The sequence below is a fragment of the Hippichthys cyanospilos genome, chromosome 8 (genome assembly GCF_059441005.1).
Source record: "Hippichthys cyanospilos isolate Australia breed blue-spotted pipefish chromosome 8, RoL_Hcya_1.0, whole genome shotgun sequence".
NCBI classification, from domain to species: Eukaryota; Metazoa; Chordata; class Actinopteri; order Syngnathiformes; family Syngnathidae; genus Hippichthys; species Hippichthys cyanospilos.
The window spans coordinates 3,332,480-3,355,882 of record NC_142376.1 but is presented as its reverse complement, the minus strand read 5'-3'; the positions used below and the strand labels follow the sequence as shown (position 1 = coordinate 3,355,882).

Below are 23,403 nucleotides of genomic sequence, written 5' to 3'. Positions count from 1 at the left end.
TCATAACTTGGCCCATCCGTCCATTTTAAAAATCAAACTTGGCGCTTAAGTACAAAAGGTTGCCCGCCCGTGCTTTACCACCCGGAAATTAATCAGACGTTTGCCGCTCTATATCTTTTCAGAGGCAGAATTTCCCGTAAATCTTCTTGGCTTTCAACGGTAACTGGCCGTGGCCCCCCGCGACACGCCGTATATCCTGTCCGGCGAGAAAAGAGCACGCGCGCTACCGCCGCTGCGGAGGGGATTGCGGGATACCGCGGGGACCTCGGCGGGGTCATGTGACCGGCGCTGTCCGACAGCGTGGCACCAGGCAGCGCTTGCGGTCCGCCGTGGCTGTTGCGGTGACGCGCGCGGTATCGCTTTCTCGAAATACTCCTTTTGAATTCGCCGTTGTATCCAAAATTGAAACCGATTCACCCCGTAGGAAATTATAGAAAAGCGCAACGTTGTCATATACTGCTTTGCGCATCTGCCTTGCATGGAGGTTCTGGGTTCGAATCCCTACCTGTGATTTATATTGCGTACGTGATGCGTTTTCACAAGACCGGGCATACGTCGTTTTAAGATATTGAGGAAAATACGAATTTGGTCGGAGATGTTTGGACATTTGGGATTTTTATATATACTGTATATATTTCCTGTGTATAGATACTGTGCATGTGATGAATTTTCACAAAACCAGGCTTATGTGTAAGATATTGTATAATTCCATACTTAATTCCTTATAAATGACATATAATACATATCCTACATATCCTACATGATGTTAAAAAAAAAAAAAAAAAAAAAATATATATATATATATATATATATATATATATATATATATATATATATATATATGTATAGTATGTATATGTATATATATTAGGGACGTCATCATCATTAAAACTTTAACTTCGGAGAAGAATTAAAAAGTCAGTTCTATTTGTTTTCTGTTTGTTTTCTGTTTTCAGCTAACTTTGCAATAAAACTCAAAGGCGCAGAGACAGTCAAAGATAAATGTTTGCATAGTTTTATTTCAAAAAATATGGCCAATGGCTCTTTGGAACTGTTTCTATGAGCAGACTAAGAAAGTCATGCCTGTAACGAGTCTGATTTGATAGTTGAACGTATCTGTATAGTTGTCTATATATTAGTGTATGTGTATATATACATATATATGTATGTGTATATATACATACATATATGTATGTGTCTATAAGTAAGTATATAAGTATATATAAGTATATAAGTATAAGTATATAAGTTAAAGTTTTAATGATAATGACATCCCTAATATATATACATACTATACACACACACACACACATATATATATATGTATATATATGTATATATATGTATAAGTATATAAGTTAAAGTTTTAATGATAATGACATCCCTAATATATATACATACTATACACACACACACACACATATATATATATGTATATATATGTATATATATGTATATATATGTATACTGTAGGTATTTAGGTCTACAAATGAATGAAAAACTTATTGGTAGCTTTTCGCTCGGCAAGTAATCATCCAGCGCAATGATTTTGTTCTCTGTGCAGCATTTATGTAAAACCCCAACATGCTTGTAAACATTCTTTTATGGCAAGAGGTCCATATAGCAGCCCGTATAATGTTGTTTGACTGACTTTACATCCCGGCGCGCCATCAACGGCGCAAGCCTTATTTCATATGTCTCCCCCCCCCCCCCCCTTTGCTAGTAGAACAGCAGATGCAGACATTGAACTCATACAAGGCGCACATAATATCAGGCAATATAGAGGCAGAGCGGCGAGCCATTGAAATGCAAATTGTCTGCCGGGCCTCGCGGCAGCCGGGGAGAAGGAAATTGGCCGGGGATGACAATGCAAGTAAACCACTCCAGTTTGTCAAGAAGGCCGCGCTTTGTCACAAAAGCGCCAATGGATTTCGGCACAAGTGCCGCAACGCCGCTAAACACAATGATATTCCCGAAATAAATATATTTAAAAAAAAAATACATTCGCCAAACCTCATGAGATCAAGAAAAGCTTTTGAAAGACTTTGGGAAGTGAAATACCTGAAATATGTTTGAGAAAACAGCTGAAAAGCTTGAAAATTCAAAGTACGTATGACATCACTAAGCTGATATAGCATTAAAGTGTTTTTCAACAATTCCGTTTCCCTCATTTTTGGGACAAAGCTAAACCCTGAACGGCGATTGGTTGGTTGCGTTGGTTGGCCCTATCCCATTTTCCAAAATAGTGGTACCATTAAATTACAAAATTAATTTGTTACTGAAGTCTTTAACTCTTTTGGGAGTTAAAAAGGAAACCTGTAGTATTTTTAGCATTTTCACTCACCTTTTTAAGGCCAACAGTGTGCTATGTCTATGTGAATATGGGCGCTGCCGAATGAAAGATTGACTTCCATTCTTCAGTTAGAATTGATGCAGGTAAGAGCTGTGTAGTAAGTGCGGAAACGCTGCCATCCAATGGTCGCAGTTAGCGCTACAGTGCTCAGTTGACTTATTAGGTAGGCATTAGTCAAGGGTGACTGCTCCTCTTCTTAAAAAAAATGTATTTGACAATAATTTTACTATTTCGTATTGTTATTACTATTTTTAAAGACGAGAAGGGATGTAATTTAAGTTTTTTTTAAACAGTCCGGACATTACATCCCACATATGAGTACTTAAGTGTGAAAGCAATACTTAAGGACTTTATTTCCCGAGCCCTGTCAATTTTTTAAAAATCTGTTTCTATTAAAATGGTAATGGGTGTGTAAAAGAGTTGGGAAGCTCTGGTTTGATTATTAAGTTGAGAAAAAAAAATCACACACCTCTCACAATTGGAGGTTTTTAACATTGGCAAGCCCAGCATTGGGCTTTTCGATCTATAAAGTCCACTAGCGAGCCGATCGGCAGGAAGGATTTGACCTCGCGTCCTAAATAACTTTACGTAAATAAGGCACACCAAGGGTTGAAATAAAGCTGCAAAACAACTTCATCTCACTGGGAGAGAAACACACATGCAAATGAGATCATTATTTGTAGAAAATGACCTAATTTTACATCGATTTTCAACATTTGAGAAGACGTCAGTAGAGCTCCGTCAACTTTATTTTTTACAGAAAATGGCATGAAAAGAGTTTACACCTAAAATGATCAAATTTCATAATACAATGGCACCCTTCATAGACTTAAAATTGTCACGTTTTTGCCATTATTGCCTGCTTTGAAGGAAGCCTCTCATGTTTTTTTATTTTTTTCCCGTGCATTCGCGGTCATTCGCCTGGCCGCATAATAGCGTGTTGTTCCCTCTCCAGAGGTAGGGACGCGGCGCCGCGAGGCCTCGCCGGACCCTCGGCCCCGTAATAAATTACTTACAAGTGGCGCAGAACAATAACACACAAAAAAAGTGTGAGCCATCCATTTCGCCGCCATTTACAAGAAATCAATATCAATACTTAATGCAATGTGGATGAAAAATGAGCAGAGATACAGGGGCGTAATGCAATGTGCTCAAATGAAAAGACCTTGGAGTGCTGCATCCCGGGAGGGGGGGGGGGGGCGAAAAAATTGCATTTCCATCTTTGTTTTTTTTTTGTCTATTTTCGTAGTTTAGCAACAGTCTCATTTGCTCAGCTCATTTGTTTAATCGCTAATCAATGCCGCCGTTTGGCCACTAGTCCGCGGCATTAAACATCTATGTAAGAGAAAAACAACACCGCGCCCCCCCCCAACCCAACCCCGCCCCGCCCCCGGGACGATCTGGACGGAAGGCAGTCGGCAAAGATCTTTTTCCCATGTCACAAATGAATCATCTGTTAAGGATAAACATGATCTATATTTGTCCCCGGGGCTTGCTGCATGATGTCACTTGACGGCCTTAACGTCCCATTTCATTGTGCGCCGCCGTGATGTAGTGCAGGTCTTTGCGCGCTAAGAAACTCTTCAGCCTAGATCGCAGCTTGTCATATGATTATGGATGGCCTATGAACGCCATTAAATGGACACGCGGGGCTATGAATCTTTTGCAAAGGGGGTTAGCATAGGGGCTCCTGATCAAGCTAAATACGGTGAATCCGTTCCGGGATCCGGATTCGGAAACCCTTTCCCGTCGGTGGAATCAAAGTCATGGTATGTTTGTTTTCAAATTAAGAGCAAAGTGACCGCAGCATGAAGCCGCTTTTTGATAAATTGTGTCGAAATAAATTGTTCGAAATAAAACGGATGTTACGTATTATTGGGCGCGGTCTCGATTACGAGGTCTGTTTTGTAAATAGGGCGCATCGTATTCAAAGGCACATGTACGTACGTAATTTTCTCTTCCCGATTTATCACAGCGTATATGCTGTACATAATCCGTAATGTTCTCTGATTGGTTCATTGCTGCTAGCGTATGTACTGTATATATTACGTATTTTTTTCAGCGTTCTTGTTGTGTTCTCTGATTGGTTTATCGCTCCCAGGATATGTACTGTACATAATTTGTCCTTTTCTCTGATTCATTCATTTCTGCCATTGTACGTATTATACGTGATTTGTAATTTTCTCCGATTGGTTTATCACTGCCAGTGTACGTACTGCACATATTATATAATGTTATCTGATCGTTTTATTAATTTCAGCGTACATACTGCCCATAATTCGTAATTTTCCTTAATTGCTGCCAGCGTATGTACTACAGTATACGTAATACGCAATTTTCTCTGATTGGGTTATCCCTGTCAGCATGCGTACTGCACATATTCCGTAATATTTTCTGTTGTATTGTTCCTAGCATACGTACTGTACACGATTCAGTTTTTTTCTAAAATCATTTCTGCAAGCGTACTTACCATGCGTGATTTTCTGTGTTTGCGTTATTCCTCTCAGCGTACGTACTGCATATATTACGTCATGTTATCCGATTGATTGATGAGTGTACGTACTGTGAGTTTTCCTTCCCTTATGTCCCTTTGAGTCAGTCAAGTGGACACACAAGGCACAACCGCACAGTCCAATTTTTGAAAAATCAAAGGCTATTTTTGGGTGGTTTCATGTTCCAATCCATTTGCTCTTAATTTGAAAAGACAGGTGTACTTTTCCTGGCACAGCTTTAAATGTGATTTTCTGATACCTGCAGAGAATCTTGTTAAAATTTCACATATCCCTTTAATTGCGTTCATGTGCCTCTCTAATTATGCGTACCCCTATTTGAGAACCACGGCCTCACATTACATAAACAAAGTCAAGCTCTTGACTTTTGAGTCTGCAACGTTTCACTTTTTTGTTCCCCGCCAAAAAAGGTAGCCCGGCATGGTTTTGTTTTTGTCTTCTTTGTCACCACGGTGTATTTTTGTGCTTCCCCATCCGGTGCATTACAGCCACTATTTTAAACGCTGCTTTTTGTATTCAAGTTCCATGTATCTTGCGGTTAGAATTATCCATCTCTCCGGGGACCAAGAAAGTTTATCCTCTTGTGTCTAACACCGCTCCTCTTCCTCCTAATGGCATATGCACCATTCACATAATAAAGCCGCAGTCGCGTGGGTGAGGCATGGAAAATGTGTCCTTTATGCGTTTGAACGAGTGGTACATTTTGTGCAGGTTGACCGAATAGAGAAAAGGATAAGATGACATCATGCACTTACCGCCTTGAACGTTTCATTAGGTACACCTGCGCAGTCAAATAACAGCCGATACAATGAAACGTGGCGCTCGCGCGGATCTCACAGACAACTATGTGCGCCTAATGAGGAGTCCATTGAGAGCAAAGGTCACCCCCGTCTCGGTGTCACGTCCTCGTTCTCATTTCAGCGACCAGTAGATGGCACTGCACGCAAGTTGTCAAAGCCCGGCCGTCACTTTGCTGCCAAAAAAGCAGAAAAAAAGAGAGCAAACATATTTGTTCCAGTGTGGCTCTTGAGGGCTTTTTTTTTTTCTCCATTCTGAGGGAATATCACTGAGCAATACGCTCGCAGGCCGAGATGTCCCAATCATCTGAGCACGCGGCGACCATTCGCTTTCATTAAGCATGGTCTTTATTCAAATGACACCCCAGAAAACACCAAATGATCCGTGCTTTGTTAACGAATCTCGAAAATTGAGCTTTTTTTTTTTTCACCAATGACCGCGGTTGCTGGCGCTACCATCAAAACAGGCGTAGTTACCATGACGTCTGCCTATTAACTCTGATTTACCAACCAGTAAATGACACCAATTAGTCTTGGGCGGAGAGAGAATATTTGTATTGTTAAAAGGCCGGTGTCAAGTTCTGAAGGGAGCCATTGTCCCCTCGTGAGCTTTAGACGGGGTAAGTGTTTATTGAGCCCCATAGAAAGCGCTCGGGACAAAGGGACCTGATATTGGTTACTCACTTTGCCGCATAGTTCGGAGATTACGCCATTTCCTCATATAGTCCTTCCAACAGTCGCCGCCCATCGATTAGTCGCAGGAATTCTCGTCCGCTTAGGACAAAAATATAACTTTATAATCTTAAAAGGCTCATAATGGTCTTTTTTCATTTGCATAGCAGTTTTGAGAATCATTTACTTAAATTGAGGAGCAATTTTCTAATTTTGTGGAGCATTTTATTTTTTGGTTTTCAATGTGCCCAAAATGAACAATATTTCCCACTTTGAGTGGCAGTAAATGAGCCCGACATGGGCTAAATTCGACACCTATTGGGTAAACCTCTCGACCTCCCGTTTGCAAGCATTTAGAAGGGACGACATATTGAAAGTCATCATGTTTTGACGATATTTCAGCCTCCTATGTTTTTTGTACGTTTTCCCTTTGATGTCATACGAAAAAACATCAAAAAAGCCCAAGATGGGTCAAAATTTCCCCTAGGGGTTGATATTATTATTATTATTGGAACTAATACATAAACATTCCGCATAACCTCTGCAAGAAGACAAATGTTTAAAAACCCTTGCTACAGGTCCTTGAAATTAACCGACAATAATTCTCCGCAAAAATAGAAATTACGTTAACGGTATGCAATATATCAAATGTGAAAACTGACACACACACGAACATTTTTGTACGGCTATACTTGTGAGGACATACATTACCATAATACAGTTCCTAGACCCCCAACCTTAACCTTAACCATCTGAAACGATAACCGAATACTAACCCTAACCCTAAACTCAACCCTGACCTATTTCAAACCTAGTACTCTCTAGATATAAGTCTTGACCTTCAAAAAGGCGTAAAAGTCCTCACTTCCCCAAAGTGTCCTCACAATAACGGTAAAAAAACTCAAAACGGTTCCCACAAGTATAGCCATACACGAGCACACGCACACACACGAAACCCACAAATGACCGGCAGCCGGTCCTCGACTATACGTCTCGGGAACACTCACGTCGCCTTTTCTGTCTACTAAAAGTAAACAAACAATAACACGATTTGACTTGTGGATTTTTGGTCGAGGTAATGCGATGCGGTTTGTGACAGGCTTGACACTTGTGGTTTAATATGACACGTGAGGGTCCATCGTGTGCCGCTGTGGGCGAAAAAAAAAAAACTTAAAAGGGGGATGGGCCTGACAAGATCGCTCATTGTGACGGAAATCATGGGGCAAACGTAATGCACGACAATCCGAGCAATCTGCGCATTCGTCACCCCGACGGCTCGGTAAGTTGAGTGCGACAAAGTTGCCTCCCCGTTGCCCGGGGCTGGATGAGCTCATGGCGTGGCGAATCAAAGGAAAGTGTTAGCCGTGTCAGTAACATAAGTAAAACATGCACACACGCTTTTGTTTTGGGAATGGAATGTAAAACCCATTTTTCAGAGCGCCGCTCATCAACAATCTCCAGTGACTGATGTCAACCTTTGGCTGTCATCTAACACTCTTAAAGGCTACCCAGGGAACCTGGAATCACAGATTCTATCTTCTAACAACACGTTCTAACTTTTGCTCTTGGATTCAAAATGTTCCTAGATTGGAAATTGAATCAAATTTGAACTTTTTTTCTCATGATTTGAGCCCCTCGGTTCATTGTCCACTGTGGCTTGTCTGTAGGTCGTTTTTAAATCTGTTTTGCTAGCCCCCAGGAGACAATCCACCGCTATAGCAAGTGCATCTTCTCAAGGTGTCAATTTATGGAGCAACTATGAAATAGAACAAAATAAGATGTGGATCACTGTCTGTGTTCAAAAATTTTTTTGAAAATATAATATTAAAATTAAGCAGCGCGGTGGAGCAGTGGTTACGACCTCTGCCTCACACCTCACCATAATTCTCAAATTGGGGTATATGCACCCCTAGGCATAAGTGAAGGTATTTCAAAGGGGGTACGATGGATTTTAAGCCCTAGGATTTTTGACTAGCCTGGCCTTATTACCGCCCAACTTGGGCTGACTTTGAAAGGGTCATAACATCGTCAAATATAAATATATATTTACTTTCGACCCCTCAAAATGTTCAGCCCTATCCATACATAAACATTTTCCACGCCCCCTTTAGAAAAAAAATTGGAAAAACACAAAAATAGCAAAAGTAACTACGCTGTATAATTATTTATTTAGGAAATTGAAGTAGGAATACTTATTATATCATAATTACAGTAGTATGACTTTTGAAGACTTTTGCATTATGGGAGTCCAGGCTAAGCCAATCATTGAAGTAATTGAAAGGCTTGCAGATGTCATATGTTGGCCGCTAGCGCCACCCGGTGGTTTTGGGTTGTCAACACAAAAATTCCTATTGCGCCCCATTTGCGAGTTGCCGTGAAAGGATTAATGCAAAAATCGGGGAAAATGCATGATAAAATATCGGCTTTTCAATATGTCCAAAATTGACAAGTGTTTCCACACTTACAAAACAGATATTACCTACATGCAATTCAAAGTAAGGAACGGAAATCAATCTTTAATATGATACCACCCATATTTACAAAAACACAATATTATGTGGGTGAGATGAGTGAAAATGCCAAACATACTTGCTCACTAGAGGTGACTTTTTCCGATAAAGATTGGCACTAAAAGAATTAAATGGAGAACTCCGCGTAAATATAGAATTCTGAAAATACACCGTTCTTACTTAAACACCTCTTAAAAAAAAAAAAAAAAAAAAAGTTGTCTCGACCCTCTTAGCTCTAAAGAGTACAAACCTAAAATGAGAACATCCTTAGTGTCATTTAATTTTATTTTTGGAGGCTTATTTTCAGCAAAAAGCCCGCCGAATACGGTATTTTTAAGACCCGCTATGTTTGCGCGGTCTGAAGTGGCCGGCACGAAATGTTACAACTTAATTGCCAAAATGTTTCTTCAAGTCGAGTGATCTTAAATTCCCGTCTGTGGAAATTTGGAGTCATTAAAGGCAACCGCGAAGAAGAACTTTGGCCTCCCATGTACTCCTTCCTTCCATTTATGCCGTAAAACGGCAGGGCTCTCTTTTGTGCCCCCCCCCCTCCCTTTTTTGCTGCTCCTTCTTCCACTACTCCGTATCTCTACCCCCCCCCCCCCCCTTTCACTCCTTCCTCTTTGGGGATTTTATTTTAAACATGACTTCCATTAACACAGCCGTGCCGAGCCCTAATTACTCATTCACTCGGCCATTTTGGGCAGCCCGTTAGCAAGATTGTTAACCGAATGCACTTAACTATATAAGAAGATAATTACATGGAAATGTCGTGTGAAAAAGCGTCCATTCTGCTGATAGAAAAAAAAACATGTTTAAGATCCTTTGTTTTGTTTGTTTTAACCTTAAGTAGGGCCCCATCCGATAATCGGCTAGGCGATTAAATCAGACAGTTATGCCCTCCTTCCATTGGCCAAAATATTTGCCGATTAACTTTTTACATTTATGAACTCTGACCTTTTATTGTACAAGTAAGACTGATAAATTATTTTACAAATAAGACTGTATTTTGTATACAGTAGAGCAAATAATAAAGTAGGCAATCAAAACTAGTGCTGATTAATTTGTAATCTGTATGTATTTTCTGCCCCCAAAAATGAAATTAAAATTAACAGACCGATTAATCGGCAATCAGTATTTTTTCCCGCCAAAAATCGGCATTGAGACGATCCCTATCGATTGTCCCTAAGCATAAGGCGATTGATTAACCGGCTTATACGAACGTCCCGCAATCGTGCGTTTTTACTTCGGCCTCTTTTCGTATTGAGACGCAGCAGACGTCGTAAAATGTGAGTTAACCCTTTGCGACGATGCCAGAACGATCCCATTTATCAATATTTATCGTCGGCGGCGAACGATGCGTCTCGGAAGGGAATTTCATTCAAGCTGCTGTCAAATGAAAGATTATTTAGTGTGTTTGCAGCAAGGGTGGAGATAGGGGTCAGAGTTGGAGGGCTCCCCGGGGACGTCCGACGGGTCTCGGGGACATCAGTCGTCCATTATGAGCTAATCAGTAAGACGGGCGGGGGAGGGGGGAGCCATGATGGAGGTCGCGCACTTGACGTGCGTCTTTATTTTGCGAGGGCAGCAGAAGGCGGGATCCCCCAAGATGGTGTCACGGACACATGCGCCTCCGGCCTCCAGATGCCGGCGGTTCGATAGCCGCCCGGCCGGCGTGAGTGACATGCGAGCATACTCTCGCCGGGCTCTTTGCCGGGCCCGGGGGACTCGCCGCGTTAAGAACACGATATTGTATTTACGAAAAAATATTTGTAAATGGAAGCTCCTGTCCGGCCGACGGCCATGTCCTGTGGTGCGGGGCCGGATCGGGAAGCGCGGTTCGGGGTCAAATGTCGGGAACCGTATGGCCCGTGTCATCCGGGGCCGCTCATCAATTTTGGATTGGGGTCGCAATGTAACAATGCGGGCAAATAATGACGCGGAAAATTCAGCGGCTTTTCTTTCCTTTCTATGTGGGTCTAAGGTGACTCGCTTTTTTTTTTTGAGACAACCCTAATATAAGAAGTTGTAAAGCGATTAAAATGTTCGAATTAATTGCAAAGTTATCTATAATTAATTAGAATTAATCGCTTTTTGACGCTTATGACAGATATTTACATTATTTTTGGAGAACCTAGTACCAGACATAGTTGTAAACGTTTAGATCACAGGTGTCAAACTCAAGGTCCGGGGGCCAGATCTGGCCCGCTGCATCATTTAATATGGCCCACGAAATGCTAATTATGATTAAAAATTTCTGCCTAAAATAGCAAATTTTGCATGTTTTCTACAACTTTTACGCATTTTTTGGTTACCATTACCCCTTTTGAACAGTATTTTGCGGCCTCTGTTTTCAAAATGTGTACAATCCATCTCACTTCCCATTCTCAATGGCCCTCCGACAGAAACTATAACTATAATGTGGCCCATGATAAAATGAGTTTGACACCCATGGTTTAGATCTTTTTTAAAAGTGCGGTCAAGCGATTAAAAATTTCTAATTAATCATAAATCACACATAATTATAATCAATCACATTTTTTTAACTCGTAATAGGTATTTACATAATTTTTTTGAGCACCTAGTGTCAGAAGTTGTAAACATTTAGATTTTTTTTAAAAGTGCTGCCAAGCGATTAAAATGTTCTAATTAATCGCAAAATTATCCATTATTAATTGTAATTAATCGCATTTTTACACAATTTTCTGCAAAGATGGTAACATATTTACATCATTAGTTATTTTTTGAGAACCTAGCAGAAGTTGTAAATGTTTTAGATTTTTTAAAGTGCTGTGAATTGATTAAAATGTACTAATTAATCACAAAACTATCTATAATTAATTAGAATTAATTGCGTTTTTCAACAACTATTTTCTGCAAAGCTTGTGACAGATATTTATTATATTTTTTTCTTTACCTAGTATCAGGGAAAGTTGTAAACGTTTTAGATTTTTTTAGAATGCTGTCAAGAAATTAAAATATTCTAATTCTTCAATGAATTATCCAGAGTTAATTAGAAGCAATCATGTTCTTCAACAACTATTCTCTGCAAATCTTGTAACAGATATTTCCTTAATTCTTGTGCAATATTTTGTTTTCCAATCCTTTGATCTTTACATCAAAGGAATTTCACATCATCATCATGAAAGAAGAAGCTGAAATTTCACCCAAATGGTGACAGGGTCAAATAAAATGTTAAAATCGCACATTTATGTTCATTTACCGGACGTGAGGCCGTGAAATTTCCAGTAAAAAAACGTCCCCTTTTTATTTTCCAGCGCAAGCACTTTCAGATAATAAATTGACGTTTCGATTAGACGTTCTTTATTCCTGACCGCTCAGGAAACAAATACACCACAAGAAACAAAATATGACACGGGCGAAACCTCCATCGATTTCTTCCTCCGTCACCTTCCTTCATATGGAAGCAAGACGCGCATTAATAGAGCTGCATATGATATACTGATATGCCTTGTTTGTTTCAGGGGAAAGTTTAAGATGTCACAGCTGGTAAAGACCGAAATCCGGCAAGATCAAAAGGACAGGTGATGGTCATTTATACGTAACGGCGGGGAAAAGAAAAAAAAAACATTATTAAAAGATCTAACTGACTTATTGGATGAGTACACTTAATATTCGTCAAACAGCTGCTTTGAGACATGTTTGCAGCGGTTGCTGGGTAGCATACATGGATTGTAAGTAGAGGTTGCTCGGGGAGGATCGGGTGTATCGGAGTAACCCGATAACTCCCCGGGCGCGCTTTTACAGCCTCTGAAATGAGATGCATCTTTGATTTGCTCGCCCTGTAAACAGACAGCGACATGAAGGAGCTTCGCTCTCGGCGTGGCTGCCGGCTAGCCAAGAGTCCCTCGGATGAATAAGTGGCCGCCAAGGGCGCTTGATCCTTATCTAAACGGAACGATTCACTTTGCTAGCTTAGAACTGGTTAAGAACGTAAAGATTTCGATTCCTAAAAAAAAGTTATTGGAGATGAATACAACACCCCATCGAGAAATATGGCGTCAAAGATTGCCGGTTAGCTAGCTAATTTAACGCATTCAGTCTCTTCAGTCCAGGATTTAAATGTAGAGTATCACTGAAGTAATTGAATACTTTTAGTACTATAGCGATCAATTAGGTACTAAATGTACTAACATAATCACTTAGATACTATAGTAAGTGAAGTAATCAAGTACTTTAGTACTTAATTACCTACTAAATGACAAAGTAATTGATTACTTAAATGTATAAACTAATTGATGTCTTAAGTATTTCATTACGTTTTTTAAGTACTTGAGATAGTCGATGAGAGAATCTGGCCTATCTATCGCGTGATTGATTGGAAAAGTGAGTGAGAGAGAGAGAGAGAGAGAGAGAGAGAGAGAGAGAGAGAGAGAGAGAGAGAGAGAGAGAGAGAGAGAGAGAGAGAGAGAGAGAGAGAGAGAGAGAGATCTAAGTTGCTACTAAGCTAGAGAGGTACTTAGCTACAGTAGATATGAGCTAACGATCTACTTGGATAGCTTAGCTAGCGATCTACTTAAGAGTTACTTATCTAGCTAATATTAGCTAACAATCTACTTAGCTATCTCCTTATCTAGCTACTTATAGATAGATAGATAGATAGATAGATAGATAGATAGATAGATAGATAGATAGATAGATAGATAGATAGAAAGAATCCTACTTAAGTAGCGACTTAGCTAATGGGCTATTTAGCAAGATCAACTAACAATCTACTTGCCAAGCTACTTTACTATCTTATAAGCTAGATATTTACAAAGAGATAGATGGTAGCTAAATCCTTGCTAGCTAGGTAGCTACTTCTAAATCTTCCAACCTACCTACCATCTAGCTATAAAATAAACATTTTGATTTTACATTTCGCCATCAGTGGTAGTTAATGAATAAATAACCGTGTATCAGAGACCAACTCCATGATTTCTTCAACATCCCCATCCCGCATGCACGTGTCCCAATACTTTTGCCCGAACTCCTCCCCGAGTCAATGCGAGGATCCCGGACAGCCTTTGACCTTCCGCGCCGTCCCCGTTTGCGGTTCGCAAGTGTGAAACGGCGCAGATGAGTCAGGAAGGAGAGACGGCCACGGCGCTGTCGCTCTCGGCCTCCCAGACTGTCTGCCTCCACGCCGTGCGGTCGGCTAATGCGGCCGAGGGATGGATCGCGGCGGCTAGGATGTCATGTCTATCTGTTAGCTAACAATTAAAAGTGGCACCTCAAACGGATCAATTTGAATGCCGGGCTTGGCTTCCTTGAACGCCCGCTCTCGCTTCCATCATTGGGCCGTTTCATCAAACGTCGGCCCATGTTCTATTCCAAGCCTTGGCAGATTAACAAACCGCCAGACGGCCTTCTCCTCCAGGATGGAGACCAGCTTCGCCGCCGGGAAATGCGACACCGGCGCAAAGCGGGCACTTGAAATATCAACGCTGCAGCCTTCTAATTAAAGCCAAGGCTAATGGGTCCTAATTGCGTGGCTAAAACGTGGCCGCTTCGCTCCTCTTCACTGTAACTTGACCGTACTTCTTCTTATATGGATTTGTGGGGGGGGGGGGGGGGGGGGGGGGGCTGCGATCGAGGAAAAAAAAAAAAAAAAAACTAATTTATCGGAAGATCCATTATAAGGAAGGAGGCAAAAAAAAAAACAAAACATCTTAAATGGAGAGCTGTGGGGTGTTGTAAAGAAATACATTACCAGGATCTTGTTATTGAAGATGTATTTCATATCGGTCTCCGGAGGTTTATGTTCCATCTACTTAGCACTTGGTCAAATGGACCCGATGCACGGGGCGTCGTTAGTTTTAGTTACAGTATTATTGATTGTAATTAAGTAAAAAAAAATTTCAACTAAGTAATCGATCATTACTTCAGTAATCAATTTAGTATTAAAGAACCTTACGACTGAAGTTTGAAAGGAATCATTTATTTTTGGTACCAAAGTAATGAAGTAGCCTAAAGTAATCAGCTTTAAGTAGTAAAGGTCTTAATTACTTTAGATAATCAAGTACGAAAGTAATTAAGTTACTTTGGTAATCAGTTGCTTTGGTATTGAAGTATCTTACTAATGAAGTACTAAAGGAATCGATTATTTTCTGTACCAAAGAACTGAAGTACTCAAGGTATTCAAATACTTTAGTATTCAAGTACCTCTCTACTGAAGGACGAGAGGGATCGATATAATTTGGTACTAAAAAAACTGAAGTCGCCTAAAGTAATAACTGTAAGTACTAAAGGCCTTAATTACTTTACGTTATTAAGTATGTTATTAAGTACAAAAGTAATCAATGTTTTTAATAATCGATCATTATTTCAGTAATTATTTACTTTAGTATTAAAGTACCTTACTACTGAAATACTCAAGCAATTGGTTAGGTACCAAAGTCAGTAATAAAAGAAGTAGATAAGATAATGATTTAGGTACTAAAGAAATTTCTATTGTACTTAATTACCGAAAGTAATTGAATCTTAATTACTTACTTAATTACTTACTTAATTCATATATCACCAGCCATTTTTAGACCATCTAGCCAAGCACTTGAAAAATTTGGACCTAGGATCGAACGTCAAGATTCGGAGAAACGTAAAAATACGTTCTTGGGATCGAATGAGTTATCAGGAACTTGAATCAACAAATTGCAAAATTGTCTTATAGCGACTCCTTTCCAAAATGTTATAGCCGGTAATATTGAAACGGATGTGCATATAAGCACTTCCTGCATATATATTTGAGTCATCAATTACGTACGTAATTGGACGTAAACGGAAAAAAGACGTAAACGGAAAAAGAAGACCTTTAAGGCAAAGCAGGTTGTTTGCGGCAGACGAGCCCCGTCTATAATCCCATCGAGCCGAGTCGTGACGCTTCGACTGCGGCCTTCTGCCTGAGCGAACCTTTTATCTTTAATTGCGCTCGCATTGAACTTCCCCTATCAGACCAATTTAGCCTTTGGCGGCGCTTCAATTTGGCTAATTGCTTTCAGCATTTATTTAATTGTGGTTATTGATCGGGCGAGGTCATCCCCGCCTCACCGATAGGCCCCGGTGTGCTTTTTTTTTTTTCCTTTGCTTTTGTTTGGGAACTTGTAGCGCTCGGCCGTGTGATAAATAGATGCAAACAGAACGCTATTGCTAACGCTGTGTGCTTGAAGCAAAAAAAAAAACAAAAAACGGGAAAAACAATCTCTTTTTAATGAAACAGTCGAGTACAATGAACAACCTGGATGGGAGCTTGCACTTTTAACTCGCTTTTATCCGGGGCCGCTGGATGTTATAGGGAGGGCGAGAGCAAATAAAGGCAGAATCGATGGGGCTTCATTAAAAGCAGCAGGCAGTCTTTTGCCCGGACATGGCTTAATTACACTTTCACTGGCGTTTGCTTTAATTGGGGGAAATAAAGGGAGTGAAGTCGAGTGAATAGCCGGCTATTAGCATATCTATCAGCGCGCGCGCAAAGGGGCCTCGGGGTCCCGCTGTCCAACCTGCCGTGGTTCATCTCACCTTTATCTAACCCCACGCTTTGATTTTTCTTTGTTTTTTCAATGTCTTTTTGTAAATACAGCGGACCCCCCACGTACGGCGGGCAATAGAAACCTATGCTACTTAGCTAATGCATTTTTCCTGCCTGAAATTGTATTTTTTTGTGCTACGGGCAGTTAGTTTTTGATTTTTTAGTACTTACAACGGCGTTAGTTTTGCTATTAGCATAAATATGCTAAAACTGTCCTTAAAATGGCTATGTGTTATGCAAAATATTCAGTGGCTACGTCCCACTGAATATTTTGCGGTTGAAAGTAATACAATTTTCTTATTGTTACGACACCTCAAAAGGAGACATTTTTTGTCCAAACATGGGGATGCGTGGCGTTGTAGAGAAAAACTGAGCATGCATAAAGAAATTCTGTTGCTATGATTTATTGACATATTCAACATTCAAATTATGTCAATTATGATCCACAAATATTTTGTTTTTATATGTATACGTACAACATCGTCAGTTTTGCTATTAGCAAAATTCAGCTATTCCTGTCCATAAAATCCGTTATAATTATTTCTAACTAGTATTTATGGATAGGTCTGATGCCGCTGAGCATTTTGAGCGGTTGAAAGTAAAAGTATATTCATAAATGGTTTTGCTACGACGCCTCAAAAGCAGTGACATTTTTTGGATGAAAAATTACACGTGTACTATGTTTTCCACAAGCCCCCAACAGTTAAAAAAAGAGAAATGATTAGGGTTTGGAACGGATTATTGTTATTTCCATATAATCAATGGGAGAAAATAATTTGACTCAAAATTTTACACTGTATCATTTTAAATGTATTTTTGTTGTTGTAGTTTCTGAAAAATGACTTGATGACTTGTCCCCTCCTTCCAAAAAAAGACATCATGAGGCTTTTGTGCGTTGTATATACCACAGAACTCACCCTCTTCATTCTCATCTAGCGCCTTACCTCGCCTTTGACAATGACTGATGTTCCGCCGGGGCAAAAGCCTTCTTCGGCGCTGCTTCGCTGACAGGTGAGCGGAGACAGCCTCTCCCGGCGCAGTTAATAACAATTTGAAAAAGGGGTTGAGGGTTGATAACACAATCATTACCTGGATGAGGACGGGAGACAGCTGTTAGCATGCATGCAGATAGACGGCCGTCGTTAGTTCTTGTCACGCCGGCTGAGTGCACTCGACGTCATCTCGCTAATCAAGCGGGAACCGTTCGCCGTTCTCGACAGACGATTACGAAAGAGACTTACACGAAAAGACGTACAGCGATAATCTGTGCGAGGCGGATTAGCGTCGTGGCTGAAGCAAACTCAATTCAGCCTGGCTGCGAGGCTAACTGTTAGCAGATTTGCTAAATTGAAAAGACTCGGTAGAGAAGTTATACAAATTCCTGAAAGCAGAATGAGCACATTGTTTCCACTAAGTATATTAAGGTCTCTTATTCTTTTTCACCTAAATTTTGACGATTTACGATTGTCGGTCCCAATCGGTTTTTGAGCATAATTGAGGAAGGGAAACTACTGATTTAGTTTCAAACATGGGAAACTGTGTTCCCGCCACAGGGTTGAAAAGCATTTAATTAGATTTGCTGATACTTACAAAAACGCTGTTTAATGTCTCACATACCGCCTGAAATGCTTTCTTAAAAGTCCGGTGTTACTCGTCCCCAACTCTCCCGATTGCTACTATGCTAACTTTATGTTTTCATATACTCTTAGTGGGAGCTGCACACACCTCTCATAAATATATACCACTCAGCTCATTCATGTTCCAGTTCATTTGCTCTTAATTTGAAAAGGAAAACTTTTTTTCTGCCAGGGGATTGAAAAGCATTAAATTAGATTGGCTAATACCTACAGAAACATGACTCACGTACCCCCCAAAGCATTTTTTTGTCCCTCCAGGGTGACCGATACCCTTTTTTGAGAATAGGGTTAGGGTTTATACGGTAGGGTTATGCATTATAGAATCCACGTTTTTTTTCCATGAAATGTCTTTAATCCTGCTAATTTATTCTATGCTAGTTTCCTGTTTCCAAATATTTACTGTACTGACTTAGTGGGAGCCGCACACACCTCTCAGCACTCTGTCTCAAATGGGACTGGACAAACAAGATGGCAGGTCGCGATAAATGAGTCCAATCGGAATTTGCTTTTCCGAGGCTGAACTGCAAATAAAATTAGTAAAAGAGCCTTGACTAATTTTGGAATTTGAATATCTAACTGAACCGTTTTTTTTTTGTTTTTTCACTTTCAAAGTAATCAGGTCAGATTTACTTTGTAAAAGGTAAAACTTTGTCAAATCCCGATTACGTGCATACGGGGACCCTGTTCCCGGCAGCGGTAACTTGATAATCCAGCATCTCGCCATAATCTGCATAAAATCTCAAAGTTATCTGCTCTCGGACGTCGGTGGTTAAAAATAGTCGATAACGAGCTTCGGCGCTTCCTGCGACAAGACGCGGACACGACCGGCGCTCCGTGAGGTCTTTCGTCATCGAAAAGATTGATTTGTAATTGGTGGTGTTCCCATCTGTCCTGGTTACGCCGAATTACTGCTAAACCAGTTAGTAAACACTTTGGCCCATTGTCCCTTGTTTTGATAATCACCCATAATAGCATCCAGCATCAGTACGCTCTTTAAACCTGATTTAGCGGCTAATGGAATAAGAGGGAGAGGCAGTCAGTATATGCACCGGGCCTAATGTCATTAGAAATGTTTGCGAAGGCTAAATTAAATCAGCTGTAAATTGCGCTCTCGACGAAGCCTGAAAAACCCGTCCTTGCGGTGGGCGGGATTCAGATTTTAACCTTGCGTAAAAAATGCACTTAAACAGATTAAAATAAAATGGGGGGGGGGGGGGGGGGGGGGGGGGGATCGCGGGTGGATGGGAATAATGGTAATTGGCGATGCTTTAATGGTTTCCTGTTAGCCAAGTCGGGCCGAAAGGCGGAGCTATTTTGAAGTCGTCCGCCAAATGCGGTGATTCGATAGAGGGGGCGCATGTCGGCAAACCGCATGCGACACGTCTAATGGGGCTCCAGATGGAAGCGGATGCTGGCGGACCACGAGAAAAATTGAGTTGTGGGGTGAGCAGGTGTTTGTTTGGGGGGTGAAAGGCGAGTGTGGATGTGGACAATGTGGATTTGGGGTTATATGTCTTCTTGCGTAATTGTTTGTGTGTTTGCGTTACACCTCTTGTTTCCCCAAAATCAGGTATATGAAAATCTGTAAGAAAAATGAAGCATGGTGTGAGATAAAAAAAAAAAAAACAAGTCGACGATCAAGAAAATTGTAAAATTTGGTCATTCACTACGTTGGAAATGTGTTGTTTGGTCGTCTGTGTTTATCATTGTTTTTCAACAAGAAAAAAATACATCCCAATACTCCATATTCCATTTGAAATTTATAGAAGATGATCACCAAAAATACCGACACTCAAATGTGATTTAACAAAAACAAAAATAAATCAAACTACCTACGGATGAATGTCTAGACCAGGTGTGTCAAACATACAGTCCCTGGGCCGGTTCTGGCCCGCAAATGGTGTAATCCGGCCCGCGAGAAGATTTTGGAATATCAAGTATAAAAATGCCCTGAACTTTTTCAATAATTAAATACTTGAAATGCTTAATGATTAATAGTCATATTAATGTTTTGATTAATAGTGTTGACTAGAAGAGAATAATAAATCTGAAGTTGCTGTTTGTAAGTTATATATATATATATATATATATATATATATATATATATATGTATAATATATGCCGTTATTTTTATTGTTCCGGCCGACTAGCTTTCCTCCATGTGGCCCGCAATATGTTTATATTATTTAATTTATATGTGTATGTATATATGTATGTGTATACTGTATGTATATTTGTGTATACTGTATACTATATGTATGTAGGTATGTATGTATGTGTGCAAGTATATGTATATACTATTCATATATATTTTATATACACAGTATACTGTATATGCATATTTATGTACATATATATTTATATACTATTACATATATACATATATATGTACATACATACATACAGATGTACATATATATTTATATACTATTCATATATATTTTATATACACAGTATACGGTATATGCATAGTTATGTACACACACACACACACATATATATATATATATATATATATATATATATATATATATATATATATATATATATATATATATATATATTTATATACTATTCATATATATTTTATATACACAGTATACGGTATATGCATAGTTATGTACACACACACACACACATATATATATATATATATATATATATATATATATAAATATATAAATTTATATTAAAATATATATATATATATATATATATATATATATATATATATATATATATATATATATATATATATATATGTATATATTCCCCCGCCCTTGCAGCGTCATTATTCTCGTCAAGCAATCCAAGAAGTTCGGCCTTTAATCTCACCTCAGAGCGCGGGATAATCGGTGCGATCTTTGCTTACTTTGATGGAGTCCCGACTCCAACCGAAGGTTTCGTTTCAGGTGCCGACCTCTTCTCGCCGCCCCCCCCGGGACCGAGTATCGCGGCGGAGCGCATTCAGCGGCGAAAGCGACACCGCCCGTCCCGAAAGCCCCTAAAACACAAAAGCGTCCTCATTAATCGCGACATCTTTATTCGTCCCGGCGCAGTGATTACCGAAGCGTCTTTTCAAAGCCCCGCCGTAGCCCGTCGACTCGGCGGGGAAATGGAAACGGCTCCTCGGTTGTCAGCGGGCCAAAGGTTGATGTCAGAAACAGAGAAGACAAGTGTTGAAAAAGCAGCAGCCAAGCATGCGCCGAGTCGGCCACGCCGCCGCCTTTGTGTCGGCTCGCCGGAGGGCGAATAGCTCGCCGGGTCACAAGTGTGAGCTCAAGCTCTTTTGTTCCGTGTCTGCGCCCTCAGGGCCTCCATCTCTTAGCGGGGAAATGTATCCACCCCCCGCCCCCCCTCCTCCCCTTAACACTTGATTTTACCTGTGCATGGCCTTTGGGCCGGGATACAATACCGCCGTTCTCTTTGTAAGCCTGCGAACTTAAAGGTACCGCAGTGGTACGGCCGCGCCTATTGTCCCATCAAAAATCCACACTTAACTGATCTGACAAACGGTTGAGCCCAACGCCCCGCAAATCGGACGCATCAAACGGAATCCAAAAGTTTCATTTCAAAATAAGAACGCGGTAAGGAAAAAAAAAATACTGTTTTTAACGGTAAAATACTGGCCACGTGGTCGCCAGAAATTTACAGATGAATTAACGTAAAACCTTGTTTATATTTACCGTAAAAAAATGAGTTTGATTATAAAATCAATAGTATAAGTACTTTTTTTTAAACCATAAATGCAGAAAACCTGTCCCCTAAATTTAATGGTACTTTTCTGGCATCAATAGTATCAATATATATATATATATATAGATATATAGATATACACATATATATATATATATATATATATATATATATATATATATATATATATATATATATATATATATATATATATATATTTTTTTTTTTTTTTTTTTTACTTTCAGGCACTATGATGCACTTTTATATATTTTTTTTCAGTTTTAGACTAACCTGTAACCTGCATAAATGCTTTAAAAAGCAGTAGTAGTATTAAAACTAGTTAACACTTGTTTAAAAGTTATTTATATTGCTTTTAATCTTTTTTTATGTTGAAAAGGTACAATTTTCGGTATACTTATACAATTTTTCTAGATGATCATCTTATTTATATTCTGCGCCACGAATAATGTCTGGATGCGAAAGGCTTTCTCTTCCTGAGGTCTGGGCTCGAAAGGTGTTCTCTTTCCTGGGGGGGCTTTGCGAAATATAATTGAGGAAGTCAACCGAATGCTTGGTAAAGCTCTCGTTGAACATCTCACCCGGGGAAGTCCATAGTTCCGCAAGCTTCCTCGTCGTCGGCCGTTCAGGTCACGTCTGTCACTTAGAACCGACCCGTGCCGTCCGCAACTCCCCAACGCTTCTTCTGAAACCCCATCGCGGGTCGCCAGCTTATCTCAAAGCGGCCGAATAATCAGATGGAAGGCGAAACCCGCGTGAAGAACCCGAAAGGTTCCGAGCAGGCGAATATGCAGAAGGAGCCGTGCTTATGCCGCGATGTTGTCGTGCTAGCTTCTCGTTTGTTGAGGGGGATGAATAGCCAGATAAATGGATGATGGGTGGGTGGCGCGCGCCAGAAAATTCCCCCGTCTGGCTGGAATTGGATGGCCACCACGGGGATGGATGGAGGCAGAGACGGGGGGGGGGGACCTGATGTAGAGGCTGCTGTCAGTAGCCAGACAGCCGAGTCTTTGTCTTCTCAATAATCACTAAGCGTACCTCTTCTTTTCGTTCCCGCTTTTTCCCCCCCTCCCTCACCTGCCGCATTGCTGTTTTTATTTTGAGAATTCTGATAAAACTGCGCTGTGAAATGGTATATTCAAAATATTGCTGGTGGCGGGTGTAGTACTTTAAATTCAGACATTAAGATGCAACGTTTTTCTTATGATTTGAGCCTTGCAGCTCCAGTGTAAATTATCTGTATTTTTTTTCTTTTATCTGCCACTAGGGGGCAATCCACCGGTAAGGCAAGTGTGTATCTGTTCAAGGTGTCAATTTATAGAGCGATATGAAATAGAATTGGAAAGATGTGAATCGAGAGGGCTGCGCGTAAAAAAATTATTTAGGTATTTATTTAAAATGACCCTTGTGCATTCATTTTAAAAAGACTAGTCGCGCGTTTTTTGGACCAACGTGGTACCTGCTTTTGAGGGCGGGATCATTAATATTTTTAATCAATTATGTTCAGTAGCACTTCACTTGAAGTGATAATCAAAATTGTAGAAATATTTTTTTTTGCTTTCACGTTTATGTCCACACTCAACTTATGTCCACACTAGGTATTATTTTCTATAAAAATAAAAATAACTTCTCCCACTGGAGCAATAGCGAAACCAAGTATACGACAATTGTGGTATTTGAGACAA

At 40.1% G+C, this 23,403-nt stretch overlaps 1 long non-coding RNA gene across 1 annotated transcript; it reads right to left on the bottom strand.

Annotated features, from left to right (window-relative positions):
* Positions 1–3,756: 3,756 nt before the first annotated feature.
* Positions 3,757–21,243, bottom strand: LOC148419855 (uncharacterized). Its single transcript, XR_015866435.1, has 3 exons — positions 21,071–21,243; positions 20,877–21,008; positions 3,757–5,836 (listed from the first exon to the last, which is right to left on the bottom strand). It is a non-coding gene; the product is annotated as an uncharacterized LOC148419855 (long non-coding RNA).
* Between the last annotated feature and the right edge of the window lie 2,160 nt (positions 21,244–23,403).